This window comes from Colius striatus, chromosome 4 (assembly GCF_028858725.1).
Source record: "Colius striatus isolate bColStr4 chromosome 4, bColStr4.1.hap1, whole genome shotgun sequence".
Lineage (NCBI taxonomy): Eukaryota > Metazoa > Chordata > Aves > Coliiformes > Coliidae > Colius > Colius striatus.
The window spans coordinates 58,491,682-58,505,755 of NC_084762.1; the positions used below are offsets into that span (position 1 = coordinate 58,491,682).

General features: G+C 36.0%; 1 long non-coding RNA gene across 1 annotated transcript; it reads left to right on the forward strand.

The window, feature by feature from the left end:
• Window positions 1-1,819: 1,819 nt before the first annotated feature.
• LOC133625265 (uncharacterized) lies at window positions 1,820-13,774 on the forward strand. Its single transcript, XR_009818573.1, has 4 exons — window positions 1,820-1,899; window positions 3,965-4,031; window positions 10,231-10,402; window positions 13,503-13,774. It is a non-coding gene; the product is annotated as an uncharacterized LOC133625265 (long non-coding RNA).
• The last annotated feature ends 300 nt before the right edge of the window (window positions 13,775-14,074 follow it).

Genomic DNA, 14,074 nt, shown 5'->3' on the forward strand with positions numbered 1-14,074 from the left:
TTCTTGTAACTACATGGCTCTTTTCTCAATACAGCTGTCACCCTCAAATCTATTAAAAACTCTCCATCATCCTTTTCTGGGCCTTCTAGGTTTGACAGCTTCATGTCATAGCTTTGTTCCACAATAAAAATAAAAAATCTCAGTCCTTGGAAAACTGTAAGTGATAGAGTCAGCATTTACAGAACATATCACAACAGGTCTGACTGGCCTTGGCAGCAATAGGAGATCACCATTTCTCATGGATGATCTACTCCTGAATGTCTGTGTTTTATGCTGTATAAAGCAAAAATACCTTTTCTGGATCAAGGCTACTGCTTTCTGCTCCTCATATTCCTTAACAGAGATTGTCTATGATAGTTTCCTGTTTAATATTCTCTGTTAAAGTATTATCTTCATTTCTATTAATTCCTGAAATCCTGTGTCATTCCATGATACCTTAAGATAAAAATTCTTCACTGGTATTAAAGTCTTATACTATTTTGCTGAGGATTATTTGTTTGAGGACTTTGCATGTTTTACTTTTTATCACAGTCAAACTGCAAAGATTAATGTTTGTGGATGTCTTCGAAATCATCTGCCTTTACTCTGACTACCAGAGTGTAATCAACACTGTTTTCTTATTGAAGTGGCCCTTGTTCTGTTTTTTTAGCAGTTTACAGGAGTACCAGTTGAAGGGGATGAATAGTCAGTATTGATTCCACATCTTTAAAAACAGACGCTTCAGTAGCATGCATTAAGTACAGCAGAGTTGAACGTGCATGTTAATCAGATGCTGTGAAGCATGTGGAGGAGAAGCCCCCAGCTACATTTGAAATGTTCAGTTTTCTGTTTGTTAAATGCATATAGGTTTGTCAGAGCTACGTGGAGACAGTTGCCTGACTATGTAATATACTGGCAAAAATTAAGTAAAAGCAAATAATAACTAGAAATGGAAGAGAACTAAGAAGAAAGTCAGGCTTGTTCACAGTTGTAAAATTTAGAAAAAATACCCATCCTCCTAAGATACCCTTCTCCCTCCCCACAGTGGAATTTCCCTGCTTTGAAGTTAAGAAGCTGCTTGAGAAGACACAGTTTGCAACTTGCCCAAGAGGTCAGCAAGCCCAAAGTACTGTACCACAGGGTTGAAGGTGGTTTCAGAGCTGAGAGCTGCTCCAGATGAGTAGTCTGAACCTCCACTGGTAGCTGTTGTATTCAGGAAAAGGGGAAGAAGTCCATCATGGAAGAAGGTCCCATGCCATTTTGTGTGACAACATCTTAGTTAATCAACTACAAGGTTCTGTTTTGATTCACTGGATAAATATGTGATCAGTATATAAGTAGAACTGTATGAGGAGAGGAGGGAGCTGAAGCATGTGTTTACACTTGCTGAGAGTCATGAGTGTCCTATATCTGCCTGCCTGTCTGGTTTTTACATGGCATTTGTCAGTTAATATGTTAAAAAATAAAATTAAGTTAGCCTGTTGCCAAGATGGATAAGTACATTTTTTGGGGTTTTTTTTTCCATGTTAAAGTTTCTATAAGCATTTAAAAAAATGAAATTGTAAAAAACCCAAAGTTGTGTTTAACCTTACCCAACAGAGATGATGCAATCTGAAAAAAACTTAAAGTAGGAAGTGCTTTAAGGGGAATGTACCATAAAGACGAGGTTTAAGGAATCTGAGCACAAGTCATTTGTGCTACAATGCCTAGCCACAGTAAGGAGAGTATTTCTGAATTTCCATGTCTTTGTGTGTTTAAGTCAGACCCTTAACCTTATTTGAATATAGTATTTTTGTAGTTTAATATATTTCATGCAGAATCTATAAAGAAGATTTAATAACATCTCTTAGCTGTAGTTTATCTCTACCTCAGAGAAAGCCAAAATGAGTTTCTAGTGAAATGGCTGAAAGAGCATACACGGTAAGTCTTCTATCAAATTATTTCCAGTCTTGCTGATTTGTAAAAGATCTTTCAGAAAGATTCTGTCTTTCTATGTAGAATGTTAAAATTTGATTCTGTGCCCAAGATTTATAAAAGGAACTACAAATAACCAGTGAAAGTCTATCTTGCCATGTTCTGCTTTTCAAAACTCCTGAGACTGCTTGCTATTGTGTGGAATTTGCACTAGTGTTTAACCCAAGTTTTTCCCTCAAAAAAGAAAATGATATTCTAGTGTATTACATATTTCTGTCTGTAATAGTAATTAAAATATCTAATCAAATTCCCAGACTTCTGTGCCTTTCCGGTTTTTTTCTTTCAGATGTGTGTCAGAGATAAAGGACTAACTTTGTGAACACACTTTTAGGGTAATAAGGACACAAAATGAACAATACTTATGTAATTAGTCAGCAGACACAAGCATTCCAAGATAAGATCTTCTGAAGTATCAAAGCAGAAATATGAATTGAATACTTAACATTGCGGATGTCAACTATTAGAAATGCAAATATATCTGCAGCATTTCACATTCTCTGGATAGCTTTGCATCAGACTAAGGTGTTCTTGGGGAGTGGGATTGCACAAGGGCAGTTAACTATTTTCTTCCTGCCCCAGAAACAAACTGTCCCACTGGCACAATTTGAAAAATTAGGATTTGCCTTACTTCCCCGGTCTTTTGCCTGTCTTTGGTGGTAAAAAGGCATATCTTGATTTTGACTGTGCTGCAAAGGTTATTAAAATTGTAATAGAAGGAGTTTCATAATACTCCAACACATACATTTGAGCACAGTAAACTTGAGTTGACTGGCCATCAAAGATATAAACTAGCAGTGTTAATGCAATCAATCTCATGGGATCACTGTTGCTGGAAGCTGAGCTATAGTGCATGTGTAATATTGTATATCTTCAGTGGCTTCTCAAATGCTCTCCAGGCACACCCAAAAAGGCCAGACAAATTCTTTCTTAATGGGAAGAAATTTGTAAAGATGCACACATCATCACACACAAATTGAGGGATATACCCCTATAATTATTACTGCTTGTAAGTCGGGTTAGTGTGGGCACAGCATCCAGGTGTAGGTTATTATTGCTAGTTATGCTTTGGAAATAAGACTCTGTGCCACCTGCTGGTTCTGGTACAGGAAAATATGGTTTATTGTCTTCCATAAACACTCAAAATCATGTAACTAGGTCTACTTTTTTCTTTCACATAGTTGGATTCATTTGAGAATTTTTGTTCCTAGCATAACAAAGGTGTAGTTTTGCAGTCAGCTTAACCAAATTTACGTCCATGCTGTTGCTGAAAATGTTGGTAAAGCTCTCCTTTCCTTACTCCTCCAGCTGCATCTTTCTGCAGCCTTTCTAGGGAAAATGAAGATGCTCATGGCTTCACAGTTGGCTGTGTCAGTAGCTGTCTGAAAAATTAGTGTGTAGCTCAGATCTCGGATCATTTTGGGTTTTTTTTGATTCAGCTGGCTCTGTGACAGCATGAGAACCGGTAATGAAACAGGAGATGAGTGTTTACCTAGGTCTGAGGCAAGGAGGGAGGGAAGGTTGGAGAGAGTGGGCTTGCCTCTTGGCACTCTCTGTTCTTAGGTTAGTATAAGCCAATAATGAAACTGCACCTAGGAGTCCTCTTGTTAAACTCAGAATTGAAGCATGCTTCTGGTATTAAGGGAGATCAAATATGGAAAATTCCAGTGCTTTTGTTCTGGGTTTTGGTGGTTGTTTTTTTTTTAAAGATTTACTTTCCAGGTAGCATGATATTCTGAGGGACATCCCACAGGACAAATAAATAGTGGATATTGAGTGGAAACAATGGTAAGAGCTAGACAGTTCACACAGATCCAGCCACTGGTCACTAATTTTCTCTAAAACTAGGAGAGTGTTGAAAATTCTCTTAAGCACACCAAAAATTATCAAAAAGTTACAGAGTTTCTAAGCTTTGATTGCCATGAAAACTTATAGAAATATATTTGTGGAGTTTTTTGGTTTGGGTTTTTTTTTTTTGTTTCATATTTTTAAACCAATCCTATCCTTCTTGCAGTTCCTGTCCAATAAGGCCCATGAAGCCTGTGGTACTGGAGATTGATTCCTCTGAGTTATATCAGCATGTGAGTTGGGAAGGGAGCAGGGGAACTGTGAGGGGAAGGGGGGAGGAATGGGAGAAACAGATGGATCCTATGTTATTCTGCAGTTGAGATTGAAACAAAATTTTACCTTAAAATGGGGTGACTGCTTCTTCTATGAAACTCTTGGGGATAATTATCTGCCATTTGATAAATTGGCAAAATTTCTTTCCAGGTTCTCTCCTCTATTCTTCTTCATGTTTTGTATGTGTATACATGTGTGTGAGGAATGTATATGTAATTTTCAAGATGCCTGGCCCCTTTTTTCTCCTTGGCTAACTTCTGAAATAGAGCTGTCAGGATGATTCCAGCATTTAGAGCCATATTCTTTCTGACAGAATATAACTCTTCTCCACACTTTTCCTTTTTTATGGCCTGAAGTCAATGGGAATATTCAATGAAACCTAAGGTCAGGTTCTTGAATTTTAACACAATTCCCCATGAGAAACAGAAGGTCAAAAATTATTTTAAGACACAGAACAAAAAGTAGAACAGTAATATATGAAGTAAAGACTTGTTATGTGGCCTTAAAAAAGCAGCTTGAAGAGTTTTCAGATCTAGGAAGGATGAACTTAATTTAATCTGTCCAGGAATTTAACACCGGTCACTGTATTATCAGTCATTTGTAGAATAGAGTTGAACTCTCTAGCAACCGGCCATGCTAGCAATCCTAAACTTCAGTAGGTCAGCTGCAAGAAGGTATGTCAAATTAAGTAATTTCAAAAATGTGTTGAAATATGACATATGAACCTATACAACATGGAAGGATTTTAAACTATGCCATAACAATGGCTATACAGGAATACAACCACCAATTTCTTGTCAAGTCCTTTAAAATATAGAAAAACGATCAGTTATGAGCTGGACAGATTGTGCTAGTTCTTATATAGCTGACCAATATTATTATTTTATATCTTGGGGTCAGAGATTGTCAACACCTTAGTCAACAAAGAATTTCGTAATCCTGAAAAGAAATGATGGTGTTCTTTTATTATCTGCAAAGAAAGAGTTTTCATTCCTGTGCCTGCCTCCACAGAGTGGAAATTCAGAGGGACCTAGTTTTTATCTAAGTAAAGTTTCCCATATAGTAAGTGGAAATTTTAGATCTTTGTGCTATCAGTTGAACTTTGAATAATCTAAATTCTCTTGTTCTACATGTTTCTGATGTCAGGAGATTTGAGATTTGCATTAGTGAAATAGAATGAGAATGAAGGTGTTGCTATTTACAAACTCCTTGAAGATATAAGATGCTGTATATATAGAAATCGCTTTTATATGGCTTTGAATGTACTAAAAATGCATTTCATTGGTCGTATAACTTTATGTTGATCAGTGAAGAGTCTCAGTATTAGAGTGCTTTACTGTATATGTTCCAATGAGAAAGACAAAACGTGCTTTATTCATGTAGTATATTAAGCTCTTACACTTCCCCAAATGTCAGCTGTCAAACTTTGTTGCCATCCTTAGTAACGGCTGAAAAATGAGACATTTTCCCATTTTTCTATGTTTAGAGGGCCTTACCTTCCAATAATAGTTCTGTCTTATCAATGGTTTAAAAAACAGGTTTTAAATCAAAACATTGGCTAAGAAGTATATTTTAACTGTGATGTAGCATTGCAGGGAGTAAGATAAACCCCACAGGATAAAATGTGCTATAGGCAAAAAAAAGTAGCATCAGTCTGGCCCATGACAAGAAGAAATTAAAAAAATCCAGCTTTCTAAATAATGACTGGTCCAATTACATTTAAGTGTTTTATGGAAACCCTACTCTAAAGAATAATATTTATGGTACTGAAAGTGCCTTTGTATGTTTTGCTCCCCTTTTTATTTTATTTTTTTTTAATCTTCTTATAACAAAATAAATTATTTCACATTCTGTTTTCAGTCTGCTTCACATTCCCTTCTCTTGCCTCTCCCTCCCTCTTCCCCTCCTCCACACCTTTTCTCTCTTTCTCATATTGTCTCAGGGCTGTTAGAAAAAATACTGGCATTTTGTGTGTGATGTTCTTCAGTTTTAGCAATTTTCCATTTCATTTCTTTCTTGTTACACTTTTTCCATTTAATATTTGGGGAGAAAAATCAGTCTATTTAAAGGTGAGTGAAATTCACCATCACAATGTTTTGGTCCAAGTCAATGTTTTCAAATATAAAGTTTAGTTACAGTTTCCTATGTTTTCCATTTGCCTATTATTAAAGAAGCAGGAGGAAAAAAAAAAGGTCTGAACTTTTAACATAATCAGCATGTGTATTTTTACAACTGTCACTGTTACTCATTACTTGTCTAGTTTGCAGTAGCTTGGAAGGTCTGTGGATTTGCATACACAAGCTGGGTCTCACAACAGCACAAGTCGTTTGTGGGAAGACCTTGGTCCGGATCTAAAACAGTGTCATGAACACCTTTTAGGGAAGATGCAATCTGAGTAAGTTCAAAGGAAGGAAGTAAACTGAATTATTGCAAAAATTGTTAGGGCAGTATGGTATTGTGTAGGCAGGTGTGATTATCTGAGCTGGTTAGGAGGTAGAATGCAAGTGATTTCAAGAGGAGTCCAGGGCTTTTTGAAATCAGAGAAGTCTTCATCAACAGAGCGCCCTCTGACTAGTAGAGGCTGTATTTTCAGAGTAAATGAAGACTGAAGGGAACAGTAAAGGCTTTTAATTTTACTATTGATTTGTGTATATTAGTATAGAAAACATCTCATTGTAAGCAATTCTCAGTGATATCCCGTGATAAGACAAGGGACAATGGGTACAACGTAGAACATAAGAGGTTCCAAAGAAACATAAGGAAAAGCTTCTTGACTGTGAGAGTGATGGAGCGCTGGAACAGGCTGCCCAGATGGATAGTGGAGTCTCCTTCTCTGGAGACATTCAAAACCCACCTGGATGAGTTCTTGTGTGACCTATTCTAGGTGGTCCTGCTCTGACAGGGGGTTTGGACTAGATGATCTTTTAAGGTCCCTTCTAACCCTTAACATCCTATGATTCTGTTGTATTCTGTCCTAGCTAGTACTTCCTTACAGTTCATATAAAAAGGCTATATAAAAGTGGACAAAACTGATGGTACCATTCATATGATACACAGCTGGCAAACGCTAAGATACCACAGCATTTAGGCACCATGGTAATAGATGCTTTAGAAATAAATACAAACAGAATGAGTCAATGCATTGCCCAGTTTGCATAAAAAAATATATAAAAGAACTTGCCACGTTTGAGAAAGAAGAATAAATATTTGGTGTTTAGGTTGCTATGGTCTTGCGTAGTGAAAAAAAACAAAACTATGAAAAAATAGTTTGACTGACATCATGAGTCCACTAACCAGATAGCGTCTTCTAACAAAGTGAGTATGAAAAAATGCTTTAGTTATGAAAAGTTATGCTTTAGCTGGTGTTAGTGTGACACCAGCTAATGACAGCCTTTCCTGTCCTCTTATCTTATAAAGTAGATTTTAACCCTTGATTTCTATGATTCTATGATTTTGAGAAGCTCTGAAGAGTATTGTGCTGCAAGTGTTGTGGATTAACTCTGTGTATTTACTCTGATTAATAAGCTTTACTTTTGTCTTGCTGTTTGGACTTGGTGATAGAAAGTGCAGGTTTCATCGGCCTCAGAGCATTTTGTAGTTTTTCCTTTCAGTCAACAAGAGCATTTGCCCTGTTTTACTATGCTTCATTTTGAGTGAGAAGCATTTTTTGATAGATTCTTCAGCCCAAGGGTGATGAATGCTCTCCTCTGCATGCTCTTGTGGACTAACATCTGGTTTCTGCAGACCTCTTAAATACATGCCTAAGTGCATCCTTAAACATTTTGTTGGGCATATACCTAAAGACACACAGTAGGTACATTACAGGACAGGATATTCTAAAGTGTTTTTTTGAATAGGGGCATAAATGGGAACGAAAAGATAATTATATGCCTTGTTTTAATTGGGTGAATAATTAGCCAAGTATATGTTTCATTTACTGATGTTATCTTTTGTAGTTATATAGCTTTAAAGATTACAGAAAAATATCTCACCTAAATTTTGTTCAATATATGTGTTTTAAGAAGTACAATTTTCTCCAATACTATTTAGTTGCAAAGGTATTGATAAAAAATAAGTGGTTTTTTTTCATTCAGCTGTATTTTGCTAGTAAATTTTTGCTTGCAATACTGAAAAAAGGTTTAAGAAGGGATAACAAAAAAAATAAATTACAATTCCATGCCAACTTTTTGGAAGGTGCACCAAGAAATAAGAATTACATGCCTTTGCAATGGTTCAACTATTTTTTTATTGATACTCTTGACTAATGAGGCAATAACACTATTTTTTCTTTTCTGTTAGGCATGAATGAATAAGAAAATGTTAGAATGAAGTACCCAACCAAAATAAACTTGCCATTTTGTAGTTTATCAATCATATGACTTTGATAATGATATGACTTTTAAGGATGTTATAGTATTTTCCAATGGGTGAACAGCTTGAAAAGTAGAGTTTGACATCACGGTATGACAAGACTATATGTAGTCTGTTTGCTGGGGCAAGAGTGAGAAATTTAAGGATAACCTGGACGAGTTCCTGTGTAACCTGCTCTAGGAGGTCCTGCTCTGGCAGGGAGGTTGGACTAGATGATCTTTCAAGGTCCCTTCCAACCCTTAACATTCTGTGATTCTGTGAACATATCCACTGCTCTTATGAAACTGCCTGGTACTCTGGAAAGCTTCCACAGGAGACATGGGGGAAAATTACAGCAAAATTATACAACAGAATTACACTTGAGTTACTCAAATTAAGGCTCAATGGAATAAGCACCTGGAGTTTTTTTCCCCCCTCTGCTTAACTTTTACTGAAAAATCTCTCAGGAATGGTATATTTTGCCAATATTTTTCCTTGCATTTAACTTTAAATAAAAGGAAACTATCCCCCCAAATGCATACTTATGCAGGCATTTGGAATGCAGTAAGTGTGTTTTCATTATGACTGAGCAATTTCAGCTGTGAGCAACTACATATCAAAAAGTAGAAAAAAAATAGATACATCTTTGGAGGTAAATTAGATTGCAGTACCCTAAGAATTTGGATCTGCCTTGTATAATTTGGACATGACAAAAATGAAATAAAGAATAAAAGTTTAAACTAGATTCTCCACTCCTTTCAAATCCCTCCATAAAATTGAAATTGAAATGGAGTATAGGGACTGATACAGCTTACAAATATTTTTCTCTTCATTTTCAACATGTATTCATCAATGTATGTTCTATATGGAGAGTTTGTCTATGATTCAAAAAACCTTTATAAATGAAACTCAACAAAAACAATGCTCTTCCTAAGCAGAAATCTTATCCGGGACAGTCATTTGCATAGTGTGTATCAATGTATGGGTGCACATCCATGTCTGTGGAGACGATTTAGGGAAAAGGTAGGAAAAAGACATAGTGACAATATTATTTATAAAGTATCTCTACCTATTCATTCCCTGAATGATGTTGCACCATCTAAAACACTAATTGGATTGCACGACTGCATGACTCTCCAGAGTGTTGCATCTCAGCAATAAAATCCCCATAGCAGCATTTATCATGTCAAAAGGTAAGTGAAATTTTTAGGGTATTCATCTAGATAGATGAAAAACAAACACTGCAATTTGAGAATTTATAGATATATATAGACATGACCTGCGAATGAGTGATCTGCAAGATTACGCACTGAATGTGCTTCAAATAGCAACATAAAAGGCTTTTCAGTATATAAATATTAGATGTCTCTTTTTAAGTTTGAGAAACTTATAGTTCTAGCCATCCCTCAAACACCTCTGGATGCTTCCATAATGCAGTATGACAATGGAATTGAAAAAACTGTAGAGTCAGTTCACCAAGGAGTAAGAAAGTGGATTTCACAGTTAGAAAGATACTGCTTTGTTAGCCCATAGGAATCTGTGTTGCAGGCAGGCCAGGCTGTATTTGCTATTGCTAAAATGTACTCATGTTCAGAAGTCTTCTTGGCTGAAGTCCATTAAAGTTATCTTTGGGACAGTAAAGGTATGGGTGAGGATTTCGGCTTTGAATCTGCAAAAATCAATCACTTGTGATTGACTTTAAAAATATCAATAGCAGAGTCCAATGGGAAAGGACTTGAATTTCTAAAAGTATGTCAGGCTTGCCTCTACAAACATTAGTACTTCAGTACCTATCTTGCCTAATTTCAGAATACCCTAAATCAGCTACAGGACGAGGCCAGGAACACTTGAACATCTGCAGTAGAGATACATGGGTTTTTTGGACACTGACGGGAGAAATGCAGTCTTAACCACACATTAACCATACAGAGCTGGAGCATGATCTCTTACATCATATTCAAACACTCATGGAATCTACAGAGTAAGTATTGTTCTCCTTAACTAACCTGTATAATCTAGTCTGGTGGCTGTATCAAGCATTTGTGTGTTGTTTCCTCCAGCACTCCCACTTCAAAAAGTTTTCTGGCTAATGGTTTCCCAAGTATCCAGAGGTAAGGGCTTCTGAGGAAACAGTAACTAGGGGCTTCTCTTACAGAAAGGGAGACTTAGTTGTCTTATGGTCTCAATTAGGTATTTCATTTTAAAAAAATTATTGGGTTTTTAATCAAATGATGAATCCTGAGTTTTTCCTGCTTATGCTATAATCCACCTTGATACCATCTTGCTTTGTCTGTCTAAATTCTAAAGGGAATTTTTGGCAGGGCAAGAGCTGTAAATGCTTCTGCATCTGGCTGTCTTGGGGTGTTTAGAAGAGGACTTTATGTTGTAACTGGAAGGAGGTATCTCTGCCTTTACATGCTAACATGGCATAGTTGTATAGATTAAAGGGCTTTGAATGGTCCCTTCTCTTTGATATTTCCAATTTCTCTTAAGTGCACTGACTTTCTGTATGCTATTCCTGACTCTCCCCCGAACTTGTTAAGAAATTTTACTTTCTGAGTTGGATGCTAGAAATTCTATTAAGTGATGGGCTCACTGTCCCTCCACCCCTAAGAAATCTTGGTATATTAATTTAAAAAGTGATTATACAGTGCATTATTGGAGTGAGGAATGACTGAAATTGCTCCTTATGCTCATTTTACAATATATGAGTGGACTTTGGTAACTCAAAATGATTCAAAAGTACTATTTCCAAGACTTGGGAATCCCGAGGGCAGAGGCACACTTTAAACCCTTTCATTTTCAGAATTTAAAATCCTTATATTCATTTGTGATTCTCTATTATTTAAAAATTGCCTCATTTAAAAACAGGTCACGAGTAAAGTTGGAGGTTGATGCAAAAAATTTTGGGCAGAGTGATGGGGAAAAGACATTCAATTCTTTGAAAATAAATCCAAAAGATCCTATTTTTTTGTTGATAAGTTCTTATGAATCTCACCTAATTTCAGGTACCTAGAAAACGGGCAAGAAAGGAGTCAGTTACTCAAAATTCAGATATGGAAACTGATGGTCCACTCACACCACCTCTGTTTTCTTGATCCTTCCCCACTAATTGTAAAGGTAGCCAGAAGAAATTAGACTGTCATTTAGAAACCAGATATTCTAATGAGGTTAAAACTCTGGCCTTAAAAATAATATTCTGTGAACAATTCTAGTGCTGAAAGATGGAGGGAAAAAAGTAGTATTTCCAAAAGATGTTCATCTTCCACTGATTTTAATGGGTCTATATGTATACTTTGAAATCAAATTAAGTTCCTGAGTACTTTGGGAACTAGGTGTTCAGACAGTTACCATACAAATAGAGTAATATACTAGACAGTCACAGAACCACAGAATCTCAAGGGCTGGAAGAGAACTCAAAAGATCATGTAGTCCAACTCCCCTGCCAGAGCAGGACCACACAGGAAAGAGTTAAGTCACACAGAAAAACAAAAAAGTGATGCTTTAGACAGTTTGTTAGCTTTCCAAGTTTTACCCACTCACTTCTTAGGATAATTAAATCTTTAATTAGGGTGCTCTGGATTTACCATAGCATTTTACAATGAAACATACTACTTATGAAAATAAACCAACTTATAAATGATAGAAGTGTAGGTAAGCATTGCCTACAGGAACAGAGATTGAAATTCATCAAAGAAATTAATCAACACCTGATTGCTGGAAGTGGGAAGGTTTACAAATGTAACTTCATTTTTGCCTAATTGCTTATATTATTTTCTTAATCTATGTTCTTTCTTCAGATACAAGAGATTAGGACTGGATTTTTGTTTAATAAAGAATTCATGCTTTTATGTTACTGCTAGTTACATTCTTCCAAATACAGAGTTCCACAGTTCCATTTTATTGTGCAAGCAAAGTGATCCTTCCTTTACTCAGAGCTCCATTGACATCAAGAGAATGTAGTGCCAAAGTGTAAAGGCTTCCATCTAGAAGTAATATTCAGGATTTAGTCTGAACTTGCATGTATTTGCCTGTCTTGTAGTTGAAATATGCTATTTATCCTGAAGTAACAGCATCAGTAATATTTTAGTAGAGTATTGTAGAAAGCTAACAGCAGTATGTTCATGATACGCAGCAAATTGCATGCTATTATAGTTATGGAAAAACTCTTGTGAACTAAAATGGAAAGTGTGTTCTGATACAGTGCATTCTTGCCAGTTATTATTACGCAGGATCACAAATAGTATTTTTAGTAATCCTGTATGTAGTACTTATCACTAATGGATAATTTCAGCAGGAATAGCTAGCACCTTTTAATCTAAAACCAGTATGGTAGAGTTAAAAAGTCACTGGGGTGAGAACTGACTTTTAAAAAAATGATCGTGAATATATTTAGTCTATTTTTTTCACTTTGTCATTTTTTAACAGCAATATGGTATGATTCCCACTATCTGTTTCAGAAGGGTGTTTCAACAGAAACATAAATGTGCGGCACAACAGTGTTACTATTGAAAAAATTCTTAACCATTTTGAAGTGCTATCTATGAATGCCACAGAGGCATTAAGAACTTTGTATTACCTAGAAATATGCCTGTAAATCCTGATTTGCATGTAGAGGTCACACACCTGTGGGTAGAATACACCAGAAAAAAAGCCTGGGTGCACCATGAAGATGAAGCTAAGTTCTTTAAGGGGGTCTTTGGTAACGTTATGTTTTATTTTATTTATTATAGTAGGTGAAAATTAAATAAATGCTAACTTCTGCAATGAGTTAAATAGTTGAATTCCAAATATGATAAGCTTAAATTTTGCATACCTGATAAACATCTTACTTCTATATTCAGGCATGATTATTAAATTTTTAAATAGCTTAGTACTGAATTCATTAATTCCAGAAGTAGCATTACTGACATGTTACTTGCCTTAAGCAGCCATCCCCCTACACCTTAAACATACTTTTGGTACTTTTGCCAAATCAATGACTTCTTATTTACTTCCTATTACTTTGATAAAACATTGATAAGTTTAAGTAGCTTCTGTTTGCGAAGCACAGAATATATCTTTTTTATTGTTTTTTACAGAATAAAAGAAATCATCTCTACTGAATGTGCAATGGAAGCAAGTGTTTTTCCAGTTCAACAGTTTCTGCTGAATTGAAGACAATTGGGTTGTTTAAAGAGGAGAGTAGCATGGTCTGTAACTCCGACATCTAGTAGTAGTGTAGTTTACTGCTTCTACCACCTGCCTTCTGGCTTAATACTGGAAGCAAGAAGCATGCAATTAAGTATGAGGAAATGAAAATAAATGACACTGTTCATTGCACATTACAAAGTGCCTGGCAGAAAGAATGCAGCTTGCCTGGACCCAATGACCCCTGGGGAAAACATGTCTCTTGCCTGGGAAAGAGCCAGCGAATCAGACATTGACCCTAGTTTTATCAGTTATCAAATGCTTTGGTTTCCTTCTTAACAATTTTAGGCATTTTATTCTTTCTTTTTTTAATTATAGTCAGTTTCTGAAAAGCAGGGAAATCTTAAAATGGAACATGTACTGCTTGTATGGAGGCTACAGGACACCAAACAAGCAGGAATACTTTCTTAAGCATTTATTGAGAAAAGTTATTTGGATTACAACCCTAACTGGAACAATTTGA